Source organism: Erpetoichthys calabaricus, chromosome 5 (genome assembly GCF_900747795.2).
Source record: "Erpetoichthys calabaricus chromosome 5, fErpCal1.3, whole genome shotgun sequence".
Lineage (NCBI taxonomy): Eukaryota > Metazoa > Chordata > Cladistia > Polypteriformes > Polypteridae > Erpetoichthys > Erpetoichthys calabaricus.
In genome coordinates, this window is record NC_041398.2 from 7,962,444 (window position 1) to 7,985,951 (window position 23,508).

The 23,508-nt window shown below is 42.0% G+C and overlaps 2 protein-coding genes across 3 annotated transcripts in view; one reads left to right on the top strand and one right to left on the bottom strand.

Moving 5' to 3' along the window:
• The window catches only part of LOC114641514 (gastrula zinc finger protein XlCGF7.1-like), a 688,851-nt gene that overhangs the window by 313,609 nt on the left and 351,734 nt on the right, over positions 1-23,508 (top strand). The window lies entirely within an intron of this gene.
• Positions 1-23,508, bottom strand: part of LOC114641540 (tigger transposable element-derived protein 1-like) — a 769,935-nt gene that overhangs the window by 156,075 nt on the left and 590,352 nt on the right. The window lies entirely within an intron of this gene.

The following is a 23,508-nucleotide window of genomic DNA, read 5'->3' on the forward strand; positions in this document are numbered from 1 at the left end:
GACCGCGACGGGCATGTTTTGCTTTTTGCGTTTGATTGCCTTTTTGTTGCATGTCCATTATTTGTGACGCGCTATTTTTTTCTTTTTTTTTATTCGCCTCGGCTTTGCGCAAAGTCCGTTTCAGTCTACGCCGTGCATTGTTTGTATCGAGCCTTGTCCGTTTTTGTATGTCGGTCATTTGAGCTTTGCGCTTTTCGCGTCTTGCTTTTTTTTTTCTGTCAGTTCATTTGCGCGTTGTTCACGTCTCCGTTCCTTGTAGGGTCTGTGGGGTGGTTTTGTGTTCTTTTTTTTTGGTCTTCCATGGGCTTGTTGAATCCCCCTCTTGGTGTGTGTCCCGTCCCGTGCCTGTAGGGTGTGGGGGGGGGGGGGGGTATGGTCGTGCCTTGCTATTGTGCGCTCGTCTGTTCTTTTTTTGTGGTGTGTTTAGTTTCAATGTGTTTCGTGCTTTCCCCTCGTTTGAGTACTCTTTTATGTGCCTTTTCCTTATTTTGGTGCTTGTTGAGCCTCATTTTTGTGACTCCTTTCTGTATGTGCTCACTCCTGTTTTCTGTGCTCTTGTCGGACTCTTTTTGCGCCTGCGTCTCTCGCGGCCCCTCATCCGCCTCTCTCCCCCTGTTTGTGTGTGTCTTGTCCCTTGCTTGTAGGGTCTGTGGGGTGGTTTTGTGTTCTTTTTTTTGGTCTTCCATGGGCTTGTTGAATCCCCCTCTTGGTGTGTGTCCCGTCCCGTCCCGTGCCTGTAGGGTGGCGGGGGTTTGGTCGTGCCTTGCTATTGTGCGCTCGTCTGTTCTTTTTTTTTGGTGTGTTTAGTTTCGTGTGCAATGTGTTTCGTGCTTTCCCCTCGTTTGAGTACTCTTTAATGTTTTTTTTCCTTATTTTGGTGCTTGTTGAGCCTCATTTTTGTGACTCCTTTCTGTATGTGCTCACTCCTGTTTTCTGTGCTCCTGTCGGACTCTTTTTTGCGCCTGCGTCTCTCGCGGACCCTCATCCACCTCTGTCGCCCTCTTTTGTCCGCCTTTCTCGGGTCCTCAGCCGACTCTCGCGGACTGTTTATTGCGCCGGCGCAGTACGTCTTTTTGCAGCTACGGCCCATGGCCGGATGTGCCTGCGTCCATCATCCGGTTTAGCATTCTCGGTTAGTAATATGGATAAAAGATTTTCTGTGATATCCACATTTTCCTCTCATTTATCCAGAAATCATCGAAATTGTTCAGTGGAAAGGCTCAGTCACAACATTCTGGAGGCAGTGCAGATGTGCACATCTTATAGTGATGTGGATGAACACTTGAGTACACGGTGTGAGGTTGTGATAGACTCTGGTGATGGTGCCAAGGGGTCAGATATAGGCCTAGTACCAGATATTGCAGATGAGTGTCTATTTTTGAAGAATTTGGCATTGTTTAACTTAAAATTGCAGGCAAAGTTGGTTCTACCATCTTCAGTAATTCAAACGGTAATTGAAGGGTTGCAGGACATACATGACATTAGCCAGTCACATGTATTGCACAAACTAAATGAAAAATTGACTACTCTAGGAATTTCAGAATATGATAGAAGGATGGATGGAGAGTTCTTGATGTTATCAAAGCTGAGGATCTTTTCCGGATTTGCAATACCCATGCGCTAAAAACAGATTTGAGGAGAAAGTCTCTTTATAAAGAGTATTTTAAATACGTGGATCATGTTCCCATCTGCCTTGGAAAAAATGAATCAGGCAAGGAAATATTTGCTCAGTACATTCCTATTAAACAAACGTTAGAAGCACTGTTTTGTTGTGAATCAGTCAGGAAACAATATAAGAAAACAAAAGCTGAAATCAGAACAGATTATATTCTCAGTGATGTTTGGGATGGCAGAAAGATTTATGAAAACAGCCTGTTTAAAACTGATTCAGAATCTTTAGGTTTAATCTTATATCAGGATACCTTTGAAGTTGACAATCCACTTGGATCAGGAAAGATTCTTGCTGTTTATGTCACACTTGCAAACCTGTTGCCTTTCTGTAGGGCAAGCATTGACCATATGCAGTTAGTTTTATTGTGCAGGGAGCAGGATTTTAAATACTGTGGTCAGGACATTGTCTTCAGTCCTCTGATTAAAGACCTTAAAGACGTTGAGGAGAATGGTATTACGTTAGCCGATGGAAAATTGCACAAAGGTACATAGTGTGCCATAGCAGGAGACGATCTCGGCTCACATTGCATTGGTGGATTTGTTGAAAATTTTAGTAGGAGTAGCAACTTTTGCAGATATTGTGAGATCAACCGACAAACATTCCAGTCAGCACCCCTGACAAAGGCTTTAACAAGAACAGTGAAGTCTTATAAACAGAATGTTAAAGATTTAGATGCTGCCGGAGCCGACAGTGTCGTTGGTGTCAAAGTGAATTCTGTGTTTAATTGGTTGAAGTATTTTCATGCTTGTCAGCCCTGTCTTGGACATGATCTTTTTGAGGGTGTTGTCTCCAATGACCTTGCATTGTATGTACAGTGATCATCTTGTGATTCAAGAGAAGCAGTTCACATAGAGTGGGTACGGAAAGTATTCAGACCCCCTTCAATTTTTCACTCTGTTATATTGCAGCCATTTGCTAAAACCATTTAAATTAATTTTTTCCCTCATTAATGTACACACAGCACCCCATATTGACAGACAGAAAAAAGAATTTTTGAAATTGTTGCAGATTTATTAAAAAAGAAAAACTGAAATATCACATGGTCCTAAGTATTCAGACCCTTTGCTGTGACACTGATATATTTAACTCAGGTGCTTTCCATTTCTTCTGATCATCCTTGAGATCATCTTCATTTGAGTCCAGCTGTGTTTGATTATACTGATTGGACTTGATTAGGAAAGCCACACACCTGTCTATAGAAGACCTTACAGCTCACAATGCATGTCAGAGCAAATGAGAATCATGAGGTCAAAGGACCTGCCTGAAGAGCTCAGAGACAGAATTGTGGCAAGGCACAGATCTGGCCAAGGTTACAAAAAAATTTCTGCTGCACTTAAGGTTCCCAAGAGCACAGTGGCCTCCATAATCCTTAAATGGAAGACGTTTGGGATGACCAGAACCCTTCCTAGAGCTGGCCGTCCGGCCAAGCTGAGCTACCGGGGGAGAAGAGCCTTGGTGAGAGAGGTAAAGAAGAACCCAAAGATCACTTAGGCTGAGCTCCAGAGATGCAGTCAGGAGATGGGAGAAAGTTGTAGAAAGTCAACCATCACTGCAGCCCTCCACCAGTCAGGGCTTTATGGCAGAGTGGCCTGTCGGAAGCCTCTCCTCAGTGCAAGACACATGACAGCCCGCATGGAGTTTGCTAAAAGACACCTGAAGGACTCTGAGATGGTGAGAAATAAGATTCTCTGGTCTGATGAGACCAAGATAGAACTTTTTGGCCTTAATTCTAAGCGGTATGTGTGGAGACAACCAGGCACTGCTCATCACTTGTCCAATACAGTCCCCACAGTGAAGCATGGTGGTGGCAGCATCATGCTGTGGGGGTGTTTTTCAGCTGCAGGGACAGGACGACTGGTTGCAATCGAGGGAAAGATGAATGCGGCCAAGTACAAGGATATCCTGGACAAAAACCTTCTCCAGAGTGCTAAGGACCTCAGACTGGGCTGAAGGTTTACCTTCCAACAAGACAATGACCCTAAGCACACAGCTAAAATAACGAAGGAGTGGCTTCACAACAACTCTGTGACTGTTCTTGAATGGCCCAGCCAGAGCCCTGACTTAAACCCAATTGAGCATCTCTGGAGAGACCTAAAAATGGCTGTCCACCAACGTTTACCATCTAACCTGACAGAACTGGAGAGGATCTGCAAGGAGGAATGGGAGAGGATCCCCAAATCCAGGTGTGAAAAACTTGTTGCATCTTTCCCAAGAAGACTCATGGCTGTATTAGCTCAAAAGGGTGCTTCTACTAAATACTGAGCAAAGGGTCTGAATACTTAGGACCATGTGATATTTCAGTTTTTCTTTTTTAATAAATCTGCAACAATTTCAAAAATTCTTTTTTTTGTCTGTCAATATGGGGTGCTGTGTGTACATTAATGAGAAAAAAAATTAATTTAAATGATTTTAGCAAATGGCTGCAATATGACAAAGAGTGAAAAATTGAAGGGGGTCTGAATACTTTCCGTACCCACTGAATGTATGACTTATGTCTGTTTGCATGCTGCGTCTATTTATTTATTTATTTATTTATTTTACTTCAGGCATTTGCCACTTCAGCAGACATCCAGGGAACACTCAACTTGCCTGGCAGTCCTCGACTGATCATTTTTGATATGTAAACATAATAGTGCAGAGATCTCATTTTACTAGATAAAAGTTACTCAGGTTTCAGAGTACTCAGTACAGAGTCAGGGAAGTATTTTTGTAATCATTATTTTCAGGTCAAACACTAAGTAACCAGCAGTGGATGGTGAGCATTGAAGGTCACGTTGTATGTGAGGGAACACAATCCAGCATTGTCTCTGGACTTGCAGCTGTATTTGCTTCATATTACAATTTCAACCTCCAGTATCAAGAAGAGGCTGCATGCACCCTTGAGTTTGTTCAAAGGTAAGGCATTGGCTTATTTTCCATTCATGCATTTTTATTAAAACTGATGACATACAGTTCCATCAGACTTTATTACAAACTGCCTGTAAAACGTTTATACACTACTAAGCTTACTCTCTTTCTCTCATGCTCTATCAAAACTTTCACCATTAACCAGCCTGACACACACCATGATGTTCTTTCTCTAAATTAAATTAGATAAAATTGGCACAGGCAGTCGTGTACATTTTTTTTTAAAGAATGCAAATTGTTGAGAGTGCTGGTGTGGAACTGTTTTGAAGATGTGTTATGGGTTTGGTTTCCTGCATGCACCTAAAGTAGAACCATTGCAGTCATGACAAAGTGTATTATTATTACTTTTTATATAAACAAGTGTTTTTTTTTTTCTTTCTTATTTAGACAATTTATTGACATCAACGCTGAACGAGGGTCCAAGGCCAAGCAAGGAAAACTTATATCCAAGAAGACTGGCCAAGTAGTCCAAAAAAAGAAAAGCACAGTAAACCCTCATGTTTCCTCTCTACTTCGTAAGATAATGGACTTTGCATGGAATTTTGTCTGAATTTATCCAAGACCACTTTCTCAATTTTAATTTTGACAGTTTCAGCATTATTTATCTAATATAGTATTCATATTCTGTTCTAATGTAAATGTCAAGTGTGGTTCACTTTTAAATTTACCACTGAACAGTATACTATGTTTATTGAGTGAGTTTCCCACCTTTGTTGCAATGATTTGTTTATCTGAAATAATGTAAATTTAAAATAAATGTTAATTGGAATGTTTCAAATGAAAGAAGCAGTATGTGTTTTCATTTACATTCATCTTAGTCAGTAAAAATTGCAATATAATGTATTATAATATCAATGCTGTAGTGACAATCTATGCTACTAGAAAAACACCATACTAAATGGTAATCACAGTATGACAACTGTAAAAATACAGACATTTTTCCTTGTAATTTTACAGTAAAATACTGGCAGCAGAGTTGCCAGCCACTTACTGTACTTTTACAGTGAAGCTGCTGTAATTAACATTTACAGTATTACACTGTAATTTCATAATACAGTATATATATATATATATATATATATATATGTAAAAGTACAGTAAGTGGCTGGCAACTCTGCTGCCAGTATTTTACTGTAAAATTACAACAAAAAATTTGACAGTGTACCAGGTGAGGGGACGCTGGCGCATGCTTGTTGTTGCCGCTCCTCCCTGTTAACAACACTTTTCGCAAAATTCGCCTTAATTCTGCACTTTCTTACGCTTGTTTTATTTCATTTATTGTACGTATAGTTCGTGGATACAGCTGACTGGAATTGCATGGATTTGGCTTAATATTTACAGATTTTATGAACTCCACTTTACTGGGAACAGCTGAGTCTGTGGATCACGGGACGAGACCTACGAACATTTCTTTGTACCTGGCGATCCAGCACCTCGGGATGATCTGTCTCCGTGATTATATTCGCTATGCTGATCTGCTCCCGTTTCATCTTACAGTACTCTACGACCGGGAACTGATCTGATGTTCATACTAACTTGGCTTATGGCTTATGGCTCCGGGGCAATCACGCCTGAAATTACCAAGCGTTACTGTTTATAGCTGTGTATTGGAACATCCAAATCCTGCTTCCTCCTCCTGCTGCTTGCTATCGCCGCTCATCTACGCTACCACACCCGCCTGTCCTACCAGCTCCGTTGTGCTGTGCTGCTTCTACACTGCTATCAGCTAAGTATCACTCACTATTTTAGCGCTTTGAGTACTGAGAAAAGCGCTATATAAATGTAATGAATTATTATTATTTATTATTAAACACTAAAGTACAAAAACGAAGTAGAAAGTAACACTAAACCGCAACATCGCCGGGAACACCGGCACACCGCGTCTACTAAACACTAAGAAACACTAAAGGAAAAAATACAATTCAGTAAGTACCGCGTCTACTAAACAGTAAATCAGTAAAGGAGAAAGGACTAACCGCGTCAGCTGTGGAGCTCAGCTCGGAGCGAAATGAAGTGAATGAAATGAGGTGAGTGGGAGGGGAGATGATCACGTGACTCCAACGCCCGCCTTAACTCTCCATCCTTCCACAAACACACGAACTCAGCCACACGGATCCCAACTCTCCTTTATAGATATACTGTAGATTATTAGATTTGTATTTGTTAATACAGTGCATCCGGAAAGTATTCCCAGCGCTTCACTTTTTCCACATTTTGTTATGTCACAGCCTTATTCCAAAATGGATTAAATTCATTTTTTTCCTCAGAATTCTACACACGACACCCCATAATGACAACGTGAAAAAAGATTATTTGAGGTTTTTGCAAATTTATTAAAAATAAAAAAAATTGAGAAAGCACATGTCCATAAGTATTCACAACCTTTGCTGTGAAGCTCGAAATTAAGCTCAGGTGCATCCTGTTTCCCCTGATCATCCTTGAGATGTTTCTGCAGCTTCATTGGAGTCCATCTGTGGTAAATTCAATTGACTGGACATGATTTGGAAAGACACACACCTGTCTATAGAAGGTCCCACAGTTGACAGTTCATGTCAGAGCACAAACCAAGCATGAAGTCAAACGAATTGTCTGTAGACCTCTGAGACAGGATTGTCTCGAGGCACATATCTGGGGAAGGTTACAGAAAATTTTCTGCTGCTTTGAAGGCCCCAATGAGCACAGTGGCCTCCATCATCTGTAAATGGAAGAAGTTCGAAACCACCAGGACTCTTCCTAGAGCTGGCCGGCCATCTAAACTGAGCGATCAGGGGAGAAGGGCCTTAGTCAGGGAGGTGACCAACAACTCGATGGTCACTCTGTCAGAGCTCCAGAGGTCCTCTGTGGAGAGAGGAGAACCTTCCAGAAGGACAACCATCTCGGCAGCAATCCACCAATCAGGCCTGTATGGTAGAGTTGCCAGATGGAAGCCACTCCTTAGTAAAAGGCACATGGCAGCCCGCTTGGAGTTTGCCAAAAGGCACCTGAAGGACTCTCAGACCATGAGAAAGAAATTTCTCTGGTCTGATAAGACAAAGATTGAACTCTTTGGTGTGAATGCCAGGCATCACGTTTGGAGGAAACCAGGCACCGCTCATCACCAGGCCAATACCATCCCTACAGTGAAGTATGGTGGTGACAGCATCATGCTGTGGGGATGTTTTTCAGCGGCAGGGACTGGGAGACTAGTCAGGATAAAGGGAAAGATGACTGCAGCAATGTACAGCGACATCCTGGATGAAAACCTGCTCCAGAGCACTCTTGACCTCAGACTGGGGCGACTGTTCATCATTCAGCAGGACAACGACTCTAAGCACACAGCCAAGATATCAAAGGAGTGGCTTCAGGACAACTCTGTGAATGTCCTTGAGAGGCCCAGCCAGAGCCCAGACTTGAATCCGATTGAACATCTCTGGAGAGATCTTAAAATGGCTGTGCACCGACGCTTCCCATCCAACCTGATGGAGCTTGAGAGGTGCTGCAAAGAGGAATGGGCGAAACTAGCCAAGTATAGGTGTGCCAAGCTTGTGGCATCATATTCAAAAAGACTTGAGGCAGTAATGGCTACCAAAGGGGCATCGACAAAGGCTGTGAATACTTCTATACATGGGATTTATCAGTTTTTTATTTTTAATAAATTTGCAAAAACCTCAAGTAAACTTTTTTCATGTTGTCATTTTGGGGTGTTGTGTGCAGAATTCTGAGGAAAAAAATGAATTTAATCAATTTTGGAATAAGGCTGTAACATAACAAAATGTGGAAAAAGTGATGTGCTGAGAATACTTTCTGGATGCACTGTACATAATTATTATTAAAAAGCTTAATTCAAATAAAAGTTCTTTTCCCATAGAGAATCTTCCATAACCTAACAAAGCTGCACTGTCCTTAAAGGTAATGACAATATTAAGAGATCTGCACTAAATATCCATTTGATCAAACCCAAATCTTTCCTCCCCCTCAGCCTTGCCATTCATTTAATATTGAGAGTGGCCACTAGAGGGGGCAGTTTGGCTACAGAAGAATCAGCTCAGCTGTCAGCACTGAAGGTCATGTGACTGTGTGATCGTGTCACCCTTATTTTGCTCTTAATTAATTTAAATCTTAATTAGTTTTAGATATAATATTTAAAGTTCTTTATTTCAGGTATTTTATTCTTGTGTTTTTACTTTATTCTTATTTCTTTTACACTGCACTGTATTCTTTTCTCCCCCCTTTCCCATGTGTGTAATATGGCGGGTGTCCACTAGAGGGCCAATTTCTGCTGTTTGTTGACTTCTTTTCCACTCATTTTAATTGAGTTATTATTTAACACTAAATCCTCTAAATTTCCTTATTTTTTTCCAAAATATCGGCCAACAAAAGTGAGATGTGAGGCTAAGTAAGAGCCTCAAACTCCAAACAGTTTCTTAATTAGAAGCCAATTCTTCTAGTTAATTAAACTTATTATTTCATTCTGTTGCTTGTTGCTGCTCTAATTCTGCCACAGCAGACGTTTCCAAAACTGTTGATTTTCTTTCTGCTAAAAGCCCAAATGTTCTGTGGACCTGAGCAGATCAACATCACTGAGACCTTCACCTTTCTTTATTGTCAGATATTATATGATGGACTCGAGTTGCTGGTCATGTGTTGACTCATTTTGTATCCCATTGTTATTTGGCTGCTAATCAAGGAAAGAATAAAACAATTGAGGGGTCCGAGTCTTAAATAGCAAGTCATTTAAAATGAAAGCAAGACAAGTTAATTAGTAGCAATAACTGGTCACTAATTTAGAAAAGAGTGAGAATGAAAACCTGCAGCCACCGTAGCCCTCCAGGACTGGAGCTGGACACCCTAGCACAGATGTTCAAATGAACACCTTCACAAGTTAATGACACACCTGCTGGACTTGGTGGGGTTTTATCACATTGTTAAAGGTCAGAGTTCACCTCACAATCATACATTAGGGAGAATAATCAGTCAGTTCATTTTAATTCAAAGGAGAATATAAATACAGCAATACAACATTGAAAATTCTCAGTTGAAGTTATTGTAAGAATCTTAGACTTGCTTCTGTAGTTCAGTATTGATTGGGTGACATGTGACTAGAACGTGTTTCTAAAAAGGCCTGAGATCAGCAAACACAAATTAAATAAAAACACCCAAAGTCAAATGTGCAGCTAAACACACTTACCATCCATGTCACCGCACTACAGACTCTCTCCATTCCTGTGGTGAAAGCTCGGGGTACTGAATTATGTTTTTGAGGACACTGCATGGTGACTAACTACACTTACACCAACCAACTGCTGCATCTCCATCTTAAGGACACCTCATGAGGGCTGGAAAGTCAGATATTTCTATGAGTAGCCCACGTGCCATTCACACCTCTGCCAGGGGCCGCTCTGGTCTGCAGACTGTAGTTTGCCCACCAGTGCCTCAGATACTCAAAAGAAAAACTGATTAGAGTGCAAAGAACCTCAGCTCAGTGTGATGAGCTCACTCGGCTCACTCGACTGTCCGTGGATTAACAGGAGAGGCTCCTGCTCAGTACTGTCCTTGGAAAGTAACTCCTGTTATTTAGTTTATATCAATTGAAAACTAAACTCCACTCACCTCTTTATCTTTTCTTTCCATCTCCAGCTTGACCATCTTATGACCGTTATGTTCAGTCACTCCACACATCGTGCAGATAAAGGCATCATCAGTTTCACAAAATATTTCGAGAATTTTCTGATGTTTCACACAGAGTTTCTCCTTTAGATTTCCATCAGGATCAACCAGCTTGTGGTCCTTCCATGCTGCTATCTGAAAGTGAGGCTGAAGGTGAGTCTTACAGTAGGAGGCCGGGCAGGTCAGACACAACTTCACTGCTCTAAACTTCTTCCCAGTACAGGCGTCACACTCCACATCTCCAGGGCCAGCATATTTCTGAGATGGAGGAGACCTGAGTCCTGTCTTCTTGAATTTCTCTCTGCACTGAGGACAGCTGAACAGTTGGTTCTGATCCCAGCAGTCCGTGTGGCACTTCAGACAGAAACTATGACCACAGGGGATGGTGACGGGGTCAGTCAGGGTGTCCAGACACCCCGAGCAGGTGAACTCGTCCTGTGACACAAACAGATGGGCTTCAGCCATCGTCAGTCTGAGGAGAGGCAGGCAGAGAGAATCAGTCAGACAAACAAGGATGAGGGTTTGTCAGCAATTTTTTAAAATACTCCACCATATTAGCCTATCAGTAAGCTATTCAAGATTTTAGGTGCACAACAGCAGGAGGCCACCTCACCACTTCTTTTAAGTTTAGCTTTTTGAATTCTAAGCAGGCACTCATTTGAAGATCTAAGGTTACTATTTGGAGTGTAAGGTGAGAGGCATTCCTAAATATATGAAGGGGTGAGATAATTTAAGTCTTTGTAAACCATTAGCAGTATTTTAAAGTGAATTCTAAATGACACAGGTGACCAGTGTAGTGCCATCAAAACTGGAGAGATGTGCTTGGATTTTATTTTCCTATTTTATTTTCTGGCAGCTCCATTCTGCACTTGGTGTAATCAATTGATTTATTGAAAAGAAGCCATTTTTAACAGTTCACTTTTCATTAATTTTATCTATCAGTATATTAACCCTTTAGGATTCTCTCAATCCAATGTATGTCCCCCCTTTGTGTGTTAGCTAGATATCATGCTGACTCAAATCAAAAGAGTGCAGGAGGTTCATGAATTCAAGTTACAGACCACCAACAATGACATTTCATATGTGTACAATAATGGAGTGTACGGTTAATTGAGAAGAAGAAGAAGAAGAAGAAGAAGAAGAAGAAGAAGAAGAAGAAGAAGAAGAAGAAGAAGAAGAAGAAGAGTGATGGATGTAATTATCAAAGTAGTTTGGAGAGGTAGAAGGACTAGAGACTCTGTACTAACAAGACATTATGAGAGCAGAGGGGAATAAAGAACTTCTTAAGTGCTGTGTTGTTTGATATTGAAAAGCCGATGATGTGTTGTGAAAGGAAGGACTTCAATCATTCAAGTTACAGAATATTGTAATTGTAGTTAGGCGCCTCCGTGAGTGGCAGCCTTTCCAGCAGCTTCGTGTACGACTTTATCTTCTTTATCTTTCTACCTTTTTCTCTATTGGTCTGATCACTCCTACCACTTTCTTTTATGTGGACTCGTTTCCTAGACACTTTTTACTACTTGGACATGGATTTTTACATGCCGAGACTCGTCTATTCAAGTAGTCAACCTCAAGCACTGAGAACTAAGGCCCGCGCTGGTGTGGTTCCATATTTACCGGACGAGGTAAGAAGGTCGTATCGTGGCAGCATAGCCAGAGCTAAGCTAAAGGCTAAGCGCCTTGCGAGAAAGTGGCGATAAAAGCCTTCGGTGCCTTCTGTGATCCTGGGAAATTTGATCTCACTACCAGCCGAACTGGCTGCACTGGTGAAAAATGTCAGGACCTACAGAGAATGCAGTTTGTTGTGTTTTTGTGAAACGTGGCTAACAACTAACATCCAGATGCTAACGTGGAGCTACCCGGGATTAGCACAGTTAGATGCAAATACCCGTGGGAAGCACAAAGGAGGAGGACTCGCTCTCTATGTTAATACACGATGGTGTAACTATGGACATGTTAACGTCAAAGTCTCCACTTGCTGCAGGGACATCAAACTGTTGGCCGTAACTTTACGTCCCTACTACTTGCCCAGAGAGTTTGGACACGTCATTATTGTCATCGTGTACATCCCTCCTCGGGCGGATGTGGAGACAGCGAGTGACATCATCCATTCTGCTGTTGCTAAGTTACAAACACAGCACCCCGATGCGCTTGTGCTAATCGCTGGAGACTTTAACCATGTGACGCAGGACAAAACATTACCTGCCTTCTCCCACTATGTGGACTTTAACACCCGGGGAAATAGGACTATTGACCTACTGTATGCAAACGTTAAAGACGCATACAGCGCCACCCCGCTGCCTGTGCTTGGGAAAGCAGATCATAACCTGTTTCTGCTTCAGCTTCACTACAAACCAAGAGTGAGGGTCCTACCTGTAACCACACGCTCCTTCAGGAAGTGGTCCCCTGAGGCAGAGCAGGCTCTGAGAGACTGTTTTGAAACTACAGACTGGGATATCCTGCAGGGATCTTATAGTGAGAATACTGAGGAGGTTGTTGACTGCACTACTGACTACATCAACTTCTGTATGGACATTGTAGTTCCAGTAAGAACAGTACACTGCTATGCTAAAAACAAGCCATGGATTACAAGTGACATCAAAGGCCTTTTGAACCAGAAGAAAAGGGCTTTTTAAAGGCGGTGATCAGCATGACCTCAAGCGCTTGCAGAAGGAACTCCAAATCAAGCTCAGGGCAGCGAAGGAGCAGTACAGGAGAAAGCTGGAGCAGAAGTTGCAGAATAACAGCATGAAGAAGTGTGGGATGGGATGAAGATCATCAGTGGCTGCAGCTTGAAGAGGGGTGCCCCCATCGAGAGAGACGTGGAGAGAGCAAACCAGATGAACAACTTCTTTAACAGGTTTGACCACCCTAACCCACTCTCACTCTCACCTCAGAGTACTGCATCCTCCACCCATCCTTCTGCCGATACCAGCACAGGAGAGAGTTTCCCCCCACCCACAATTACAGAAGCCAAGGTAAGCAGAGAGCTGAGGAGACTTTGTGCCAGCAAAGCAATGGGTCCAGATGGAGTATTGCCATGACTGCTGAAGGTCTGTGTACTGGAGCTGGGAAGTCCTCTACAATACATCTTCAACCTGAGCCTGGAACAGGGGAGAGTCCCAAGGCTTTGGAAAACATCTTGCATCGCCCCAGTCCCAAAGGTATCATGTCCTAGTGAGCTGAATGACTTCAGGCCTGTTGCCTGATGTCACATGTGATGAAGACCATGGAGCAGCTGCTGCTTCACCACCTGAGGCCACAGGTCTGCCACACCCTCGACCCTCTGCAGTTCACATTCCAGGAGAAGGTGGGAGCGGAGGATTCCATCATCTACATGCTACACCGATCCCTCTCCCACTTGGACAGAGGCAGTGGTGCTGTAAAAATTACGTTTCTGGACTTCTCTAGCGCCTTCAACACCATCCAACCTAGGCTCCTTAGGGACAAGCTGACAGAGATGGGAGTAGATTCATACCTGGTGGTATGGATTGTGGATTATCTTACAGACAGACCTCAATGTGCGTCTCGGGAACTGCAGGTCTGACATTGTGGTCAGCAACACAGGAGCGCCGCAGGGGACTGTACTTTCTCCGGTCCTGTTCAGCCTATATACATCGGACTTCCAATACAACTCGGAGTCCTGCCACGTGCAAAAGTTCTCTGACGACACTGCTATCATGGGCTGCATCAGGAGTGGGCAGGAGGAGGAGTATAGGAACCTAATCAAGGACTTTGTTAAATGGTGTGACTCAAACCACCTACACCTGAACAGCAGCAAAGCCAAGGAGCTGGTGGTGGATTTTAGGAGGCCCAAGCCCCTCACGGACCCTGTGATCATCAGAGGTGACTGTGTGCAGAGGGTGCAGACCTATAAATACCTGGGAGTGCAGCTGGATGATAAATTGGACTGGACTGCCAATACTGATGCTCTGTGCAAGAGAGGACAGAGCCGACTATACTTCCTTAGAAGGCTGGCGTCCTTCAACATCTGCAATAAGATGCTGCAGATGTTCTACCAGACAGTTGTGGTTAGCGCCCTCTTCTACATGCTGGTGTGCTGGGGAGGCAGCATTAAGAAGGACGCCTCACGCCTGGCCAAACTGGTGAAGAAGGCAGGCTCTATTGTTGGCATGGAGCTGGACAGTTTAACATCTGTGGCAGAGCGACGGGCACTGAGCAGACTCCTGTCAATCATGGAGAATCCACTGCATCCACTGAACAGGATCATCTCCAGACAGAAGAGCAGCTTCAGCCACAGACTGCTGTCACCGTCCTGCTCCACTGACAGACTGAGGAGATCGTTACTATACCACACCTGGGGGGGTAAACGTTAACATTATACACGATTATAGACTGTTATACCTGCCTCGCACTCTCCACCTTGCATTTTATAACCAGCACTGCATTTTTATCACTCTTTAATTAATATTGTTATTATCAGTATGCTGCTGCTGCTGGAGTATGTGAATTTCCCCTTGGGGATTAATGCATATTGTAATCTTTCTAGTTAGCCAATAAAAGGTGTCATTTTGCTTGGCTTTTCCCTTGGGGATTAATAAAGTATCTATCTATCTATCTATCTATCTATCTATCTATCTATCTATCTATCTATCTATCTATCTATCTATCTATCTATCTATCTATCGGATCATTTCATTCTGAGCCTCTCATCTGGGAGGTCTACGCTATTCAGACTTGGTTGATTTATTGACAAAGGAATGAGGTATAAAATGGACCTCGGCCAGGCAGGGTCCTTAGCCCGTTACGGTGTAATGTCATGATAAGTGATTAGGTCTTTCCTCACATAGGAATAGAGGGAGCTGAATTTCTGTCTGCTGCCATGTCAAGATGCTACCCTTACAGTCAAATCCACTCGGGCCTCATCAGGTCAGATATCTCCACGCCACATGCTAATTCATTCTTCCATATGTGACTGGAGCCCTGAGCCCAAATCTGTTTGTAAAGACTGCACAGCTCAGTCAGGTGAGAGGCAGCAGCCAACGACCCAGAGCGGCCATCGCCACACCAGAATCAGCCCATCACTGTCACAGACTTCAAGTCAGAATTGTCCCAATTCCCTCTGCACAACACTGCAGATCTCACATTCTCATCTTTCATTCTCAAAATGTGATACGTTAGGAAAGCAGGAACGTGAATTAGAAACAGAGAGAGATAAGAGAGTGATAGAAATAGAGAAAATAAAGAGTGGAAAAAGACAAGAGGACAGAGAAAGGAGAAAATAACATCAAGTGAGATGAATGAAAGTGGGCCAGCACTTGTGTGACACAGTGACACACACAGAGTCACAGCAGGAGAGGACATGAAGTGTCACAGATGCTCATCAGGACCACCAAATCAATAAGAACACAAACTCACCTGTAAAAACTCCTCAGCGCTCAGAGGTTCAGACGACTGCAGGAGGACATTTGGAGCTTCATGACCTGCACATGAAAACAGCAGAATGGGGACAGTGAAGACGGTGTTTGGTGACATCAGTCCATTCACTTTGCAGTAATTACTAGAACAGGACAGTTCAAATGTGACACAAACTGACGAGCAGTGACCTGCTGAAGCCCACTAAAGCACCACTCAGTGCCCACCATATCCACTGGTACATCTTGTCAGCACACTGGGCTCACTGGTGTTTAAAGACTTTTGGTAGACTCACCAGCTCTCACTTTATGTCTCGGCTGTTCCTCTTCACCACAGAGAGTCTTCAGGTCCTCTCAGTCAGAGAAGTCGGCTATGAAGAGTTCAGCTGCAGAGCCCACCAAGAATGAGCAGAACACAATGTGCTGAGTGTCTTTAAAGGCTTTAGTCATCCTGTGCCTGAGGGGTCTTCATATTTCTATCTCTCTGTGACTTTGTGTCCAAGCACAACCTTTCACAGAGTCTGACTCTCCAGAGGCTTCAGTCCTACATGAAGAGAAGAGCTGCAGGGTCACAGTGGCCGACATTGGGGGTCTTTCACAGGGGATGACTTATAAGAAGCCATCAGCTCTTTGGTGAGGTGCCCTGTTTGTCACTTTACATGTGTGTACATCAGGGGTGTCCAACTCTGGTCCTGGGGGGCTACTGTGGCTGCAGGTTTTCATTCTAATCATCGCCTTCATCAGTCACCAATGTCTGCTGCTCATTGACTTCTTTTCATTTATTTCAGTCTCCTTGTTTTTTAGAGCACAATGGAAGTGTTGGGGTCTCATATTAAGGAGATCACAGGTTTAGCGTCTGGGGGTCCTCCCTTTGTGAAATATTGTTAGAGTTTTTGCTTTTTGTTTTTTCATTTAAAAAAAATATGGACCAATGGTGAGCAAGGAGAGCTATTTTGGGGGGGGTGAGATGGGGGCTGGGCAACCATAGCCCGTCAGGGGGCACAGACCCCCTAATGATGTATCAAAAATAAACGTGTGTCTTGTTTCTTGTGTATAACAAAACAAAACTAAACGTTTGATTGACAATTTCATTTGTTGTTATGGTAATGATTTAGGGATTTAAATGATTAAATATTAAATTAATCAGGTGGAATGTGTTGTTACTTTCATTGTGAATGAACTGCTCTTGATACTCCACCTCCTCCATTCCATCCTTTATTCTCCTCTTTTGAGCAGGTTATCGATTCAGCGCCATTCTGGCCAGGCTATTCCTCCTATACGGCACTCACACCCTTTACATGAAAGACCCCCCAAACTGTGACCCCCGGCTGATTCAGCTGTTCTTCCATCATTACGTGAGGATTTTCTGTGTAATAGCAGGCACAGTTGTGCCGATTTACAGCTCCTGAAACTTTAAATTGAGCTTCGTCTGTACTCGTAATTTTATCAGTGATGCCACTGCCTTGTCTTTCTTCATTCATCACCATTTGTCAGAATTGTAAATGGCGATCACGATCATCCTCTAATAACCCAGGAATCAATCTTGGCCGCTACATTTACAGCCTAAACATTACATTAAACGTTCTCATGTTCAGGGCTGTAAAAATGTAAAAAATAAAATGAAACAAAGAAAGAAAAAGCTGTACAAGTACCAATAACTGCAAAGTCCGTTTGTGTTTTCTAAGAATCAGAATAAATCATTTTAAGCCACGTTAAATTAATAAATAGTAAATCTTCATAATTACAAATTATTATCTTTATAACTATATATAATATGTTTGATTAAAACATGACTAAAAACAAAACAAAATTAAAAAGTTTCAAAGAAAGGACCAATAATGGCGGCGGTCTCACCAAGGTGGCCAGAGTTCAGATCTCAAGTCCTCCCTGCCCAGAGCCTTCATGTTCTCTCCATGTCCATGTGGGTTTCCTTCCGGTGCTCCGTCTTCCTGCCGCACTCCATTGGCTGTTGTGAGTGGGCTCACCCTGCGATGGGCTGACGTCCTGTCCAGGGATTGTTCCTGCCTCGCCCCTGACTCTTGTTAGGACTGTGCTCTACCATGACGCCTGTTAATTCTGTATTAATGAGATGTCCCTCATGAGTAGTTTGCTAATTGGAAATCTCCAGCTATAACGTCCACGTATTTGAGTGAACAGTAAGAAGGTAACGGTGTCTCTTAACATTACTGTTCTCATGATGTATGTTTGACACACGGGAATAATAATAATATGCCTTTTTACTTTCATTATAATGTGACACTTGAGGAAAAAATAAAACGTATTCAGCAGCCTTTTGAAACAGTAACTTTTTTTGGCAAGGTGCTTAGAAATTAGTTACGTTAATTTTAAAAGGTTAGATAGCATAAGTCTGAGACTAAAAGACATTTCTCCTTGTCCCAAGTAACAATAATTACTGTCATTCTTACAGCGGCCGTTGCTTCGGTGAATTTGCCTTCCAATAAGCAGGCAGTTCATCCTTGCAGTGGGCGTGTGGAGAAGGTCTGGCTGCAGCCCCCAATACCTATGACGTCAGACACGGAACGCCCTTCATATCACGGAATGCCCTTTGATGTCAGTTTCGATACGCCAATCATTGTTATTGTCGGCGCTCGAAGGAATGGAGGACTTTGAATAAATCTTTATGAAAGCTGTCCGAGGAAGGAACAATAAGACAGAGTTTGAAAGCAAGATGGCATTGAGTTTGTTGCAAGCTTTATTAATATTAGATAATATCATACTTTACTGGTAGGGTACGAATTATACCAGAGTGTATTAAAGATGTTAGTTGAATCGACTTTCAGGTACCGTGCAATACTAAGCGCTCTCAGAAAGTATTAAAAAACAAGCAGGTCCGTTTGTGTAGCGTATTGTTACAGGGCTGGTCGGAAAACCGGTTCTATTCAATAAGGGCGCGCACAAAAAGGCGACCTTCAAAAGGGCGACCTCAATTGGGCGCGGCGAATAAAGGCGCGCGTAAATAAAGGCGAGCTTCAAAAGGATGACCTTTGGAGCAAATTATTTTAATTGTCCTTGATTATGCTAATAGACCGCATCTCGAATATCTACGTGGCATTGCACATAATCTACAGCTTCAAGTGTAACTTGCTTTCACCTTTTTATACATTCAGTCATTGCCTTAATCTAATTTTCTGTAATTTTGAAAACAACGAAATATAGAGAGCTTTAGAAATAGTTCGTTAGAAGTAGTTCGTTAGAAGTTCATGCATTAATTAATTGGATGTTTTAATATTCTTGCTTTCACCTTTTTATTCGTTCAATCATTGCCTTTATCTAATAAATTTTCTGTAATTTTGTTGCGTTTGCCTTTATTCGCTGCGCCCAATTGATGTCACCCTTTTGAAGGTCGCCTTTATGTGCGCGCCCTTATTGATGGATACCCAAACACAGCCACACGGATCCCAACTCTCCTTTATAGATATAGATAATATACAGTATATATACACATACACACACATATATATCTCTCTCTATATATATATATTATATGTATATATACACATATATATCTCTAATATAATATATATATATATATATATATATATATATATATATATATATATATATATATATATATATATACTAGCAAAATACCTGCGCTTCGCAGCGGTGAAGTACTGCTTTAAAATTTTAAATAATAAACTGAGGGAAAATGTACCAATAATTATTTGTTAAGGATCTCTTTGTATACCACGTTGTCAGTTCGCCCCTCCGGTTGTAATATGACCAAGCTGTGCGCTGAGCTTACTCTTGAGCATGCAACATATAGTTGGCCATGTGAAAAGCAATCTTGCCTCAAATCAATGCCAACCTTTTGTAGGGTCTGTCCCTGAGACACTCGATTAACTTTCTTTTGTTGATTATAACACTGTTTAAACCAACAAATATTACGTTTTTCCTTTGCCTCCACTTGGTATTCGCTGAAATTCTTATATTTTCCCCTGTGCTTTTTCCATTGTCTTTTCACAGAAGGCTATTTATATTGATTTGCATATTCAAAGAGGCGTAAAGAGTTTAAATCCTAGTTGGGGCTCGCGTATGGTCCCTGCCCAAAGTTAAAAAGGACTTTTTAAAAGAGCTATGCAGTACCTGTCTGTAAGTTAATAAATACGTTTAGCAGACATTATGAACGATTCACATGGGTAACCTCGTTCCTTGTTGTTTAGTCTTGTCCACCTAGAATCTGTAACAAATTAATAAGAATATTTTGTGTAAGGCAGCGCGTATTCTAACAATCCAGCGTCACCCCATGTCGATCATATCAGAGAGGCTAAGAAACGCTTCACCAAAGCCGACGTGTATCTGCGCACGACACTCCTCATTATACGTTTTTACTACTCAGTGATTCTCAGATCTGTAGCTGATTTGTATTATTGATTTCTAAAAAGCAATGTGAGTAAAAGCGAGCTCTGTATAACTAATCACAACTGTCTTTAAAACAAAATCAGTGCAATCGACAGCGTCTTCTGCAGTTTAGGGAAAGCCTCGGGATTTCTGCGTTAATGAGACAAAAATGTTGAAAAGAAACTTTGAGAATTCATCCAGAGGTGAAAATTAAGATCATTCAAGTACTGACAAGAATGAGCAGCTGGATAAGCTCATCTGGAGCCAAACTTTCTAAAAAGCACCTGACTTTGTCAGCAACATCCTTTCCTTATGAAATCATCTTTTTAATGAGGGCTAAATAAGTTGTGTAGTGAAGAATTATGTTGGTTCGGGTTAAATTACAACCACTGCACACATCCGGTCAGGGATGGATGAAGATGTCCAAATTCTATGTATTAATTTCATCCAAACTTATACAAATGTGAAGATAGGGTTTAATAATTAATTACGCAAACTTTCACATTTAAACAAAGCTCCCACTCTACTGCTCAGACGCCACCAAACTAATCTATAATGTTCAAAGTGAAGCCCTGTGATTGGCCAAGTTCCAACTCAGCACAGACCAATCACAATAACTAATAAATCAAGGTGGAAGACAACTAATTGAAGGGATACCACACATGAATGCTTCGTCTTCGGTATTTTCTGAGAAGTAAATTAAAGATGCAATGGACGAGTTTCCTCCTGCCTGATTACTGACTCAAAGGGGTTTTATCAGACTTGTCCTAGTAGATGAAAAGTTTCTTTCTTTAATTAAGAAGTTGATTTCTTCCACAGGGTGCACCTCAGACCTACAGATACTTGTCTGACCAGAAGGGTCTCCATGTTGATTCACAACTGCATGACCCCGAGTGTCATTGAAAGTCAACTGTTTAAAATTCTTTTGGAGCAGCACTGCTGAAAGGCACTATATAGACTAAGTATCAGGAGCTCTGGAATAGTGACTATGTGTAGGAGCGAGTGACAGATGGGACTACTGCAGAGTGTCCTCCCTCCATTGGTCATCTCAAGGGGTCTATCATTTCTGAATCAATCCACTGAGGACTCACGGGTCAGTCAGATGTCAGCCATATTAACGAGAGTTTGGTGTTCTACTGAGTCACTTGACGTCACATTAGACATTAAACTTCACCACCTTCTTCTTGTGTCCAGCTTTGTCAGTCCTGCTATTCTGGAAATTCCGAAATTCTCAAAAAAATGAATTCTCAGTGAAGGTTGGGATCTCCCTCCGGTGACAGAGGAAAATCACAAGTGGCAGTTTGAAAGGATTCTTATTCATTCAAGCAGTAATGGTCTGAAATTTCACCTTCTCTGACAAGCTGGAGATCGATTTCAAATAAATATAAACATATAGATAGATAGATAGATAGATAGATAGATAGATAGATAGATAGATAGATAGATAGATAGATAGATAGATAGATAGATAGATAGATAGATAGATAGATAGATAATTAATCCCAAGGGGAAATTCACAACAATATAAACAAACGGCTAAAAGGCACAAAAGTCCGATCTCACTTAAACCTTAAAACTGCCTATTCCAAAATGCCAGGGTGTTTGAGGTTGTGTTGTCATGTGCAGCTCTCAGGTAGACGTCTTCTTGGTCTTCTTCTTTCAGCTTCTCCCGTTAGGGGTCACCACAGCAGATCATCTTCTTCCATATCTTTCTGTCCTCATCATCTTGCTCTGTCACACCCATCACCTGCATGTCCTCTCTCACCACAACCATAAACCTTCTCTTAGGAACTTCCTCTTCTCCTCTTACCTGGCAGCTTTATCCTTAACATCCTTCTCCCAGTATACCCAGCATGTTCCTCTGCACATGTCCAAACCAACACAATCTCACCTCTATGACTTTGTCTCCCTCCGTCCCACCTGAGCTGACCCTCTAATGTCCTCATTTCTAATCCTGTCCATCCTCGTCTCACCCAATGCAAATCTTAACATCTTTAGCTCTGCCACCTCCAGCTCTGTCTCCTGCTTTCTGGTCAGTGCCACCGTCTCCTGCCCATATAACATAGCTGGTCTCACTACCATCCTGTAGACCTTCCCTTTCACTCTTGCTGATACCTGATCTAAATCAGGGTGTCCAACTCTGACCCCAGAGGGCCGCAGCGGCTGCAGGTTTTCCTTCCTGACACTTTCTTAATCAGTAACCAATTTCTGCTGTTAATTGACTTCTTGTCCCTTCCCTTCCATTTGTTAATTGAAGAATCCTTTGAATTGCTTCTTTATTTCCTTAAATGGCAGCCAAAAGAAACGAGATATGAAGTGAACCAACGATTGTCCAGCCAGGGGGTATCAACATGACCAGTTGGGGTATCAAACTCCCACCAGTTTCACTCTAACCAGTTTCTTATTTAGAAGCCGATTGTTGTTGTTAATTGAACTCGTTATTTAATTCTATGGCTGTGCTCTCGTTTGACCACAGCAGAAAGCAGATCAGCGTCACCGAGACCTTCATCTTTCTTTATTTTCTGATACTGTATGACAGCAAAGGTTATCTGGTCATGTGTTGGGTCATTTTGTATTTAATTACTGTTTGGTTGTTAATTAAGGAATAAAAGAAACAGATAAGGGGTCTGAGTCTTAAATAGCAAGTCAATTAAAATGAAGGGCAAAAAAGTTAATAAGCAGCAAAAATGGGCCATTAATTAAGAAAATGGTTAGCAAGAAAACCTGCAGCCCTCCAAGATCGATGTTGGACACCCCTGATCTAAATTAAACAAGGAAACAGTCAAGTCTCCATGTGCCTCGTGTGTTCTTGATAACGGTGATGGTAAGCAGGTGTGTGTGTGTGTAATGAAGAGTTACCGTTCAGGAGAAGCCATCTATCTACACAAACAGCACAATATTGTACCTTGTTTAACAAAGGCAAAAAATAAAAAATAAATAAATATTAAAACATAAAATGACTATGAACATGTCTAACTGTACTTACCTTATTACCTCAGTCTATCCCACCGGACTCCCTTTCACTCGTCCACAGCATATCCAGCGTGACGTATTCTCAGTTTTAGTTCTAAACCCAAAGCGTCAAGTTATTCATCTGACCGGTGCTGTAGACTCCTTGAGGAGAGGTTTGCTTCAGCCATACACCTCGATACACACACAGCCAAGGGACTGGCAAAGCAGGGAATGGGATTAACAGTCGGATCAGCAATCTTGGATTCTGCTTCACGTGTGATGAAGGGTGTGAGGCCGAGCGTCGGTGATGTGGCACTTAATTCTAGGGAGGCAACAGTGCAACACGTCCTAGGAACACAGTCAAGAAGGATAAAAATACAAAATGGCAACAGGACACACTTACAATTTAGTAATAAAAACAGTTTATTAATTGTCAATTCATTATTAACACCAAATGCTCATGTATTAATAATCTGTAATGTACAAGGCCTACAAGAACTAAAAGTAAAGAAGCAGAAATAACATTTAAAGCAAACCAAAATGTCAAGAACGTTCACATTGTAACAGGCCTGGCTCATCTTTGATTAACTCTGC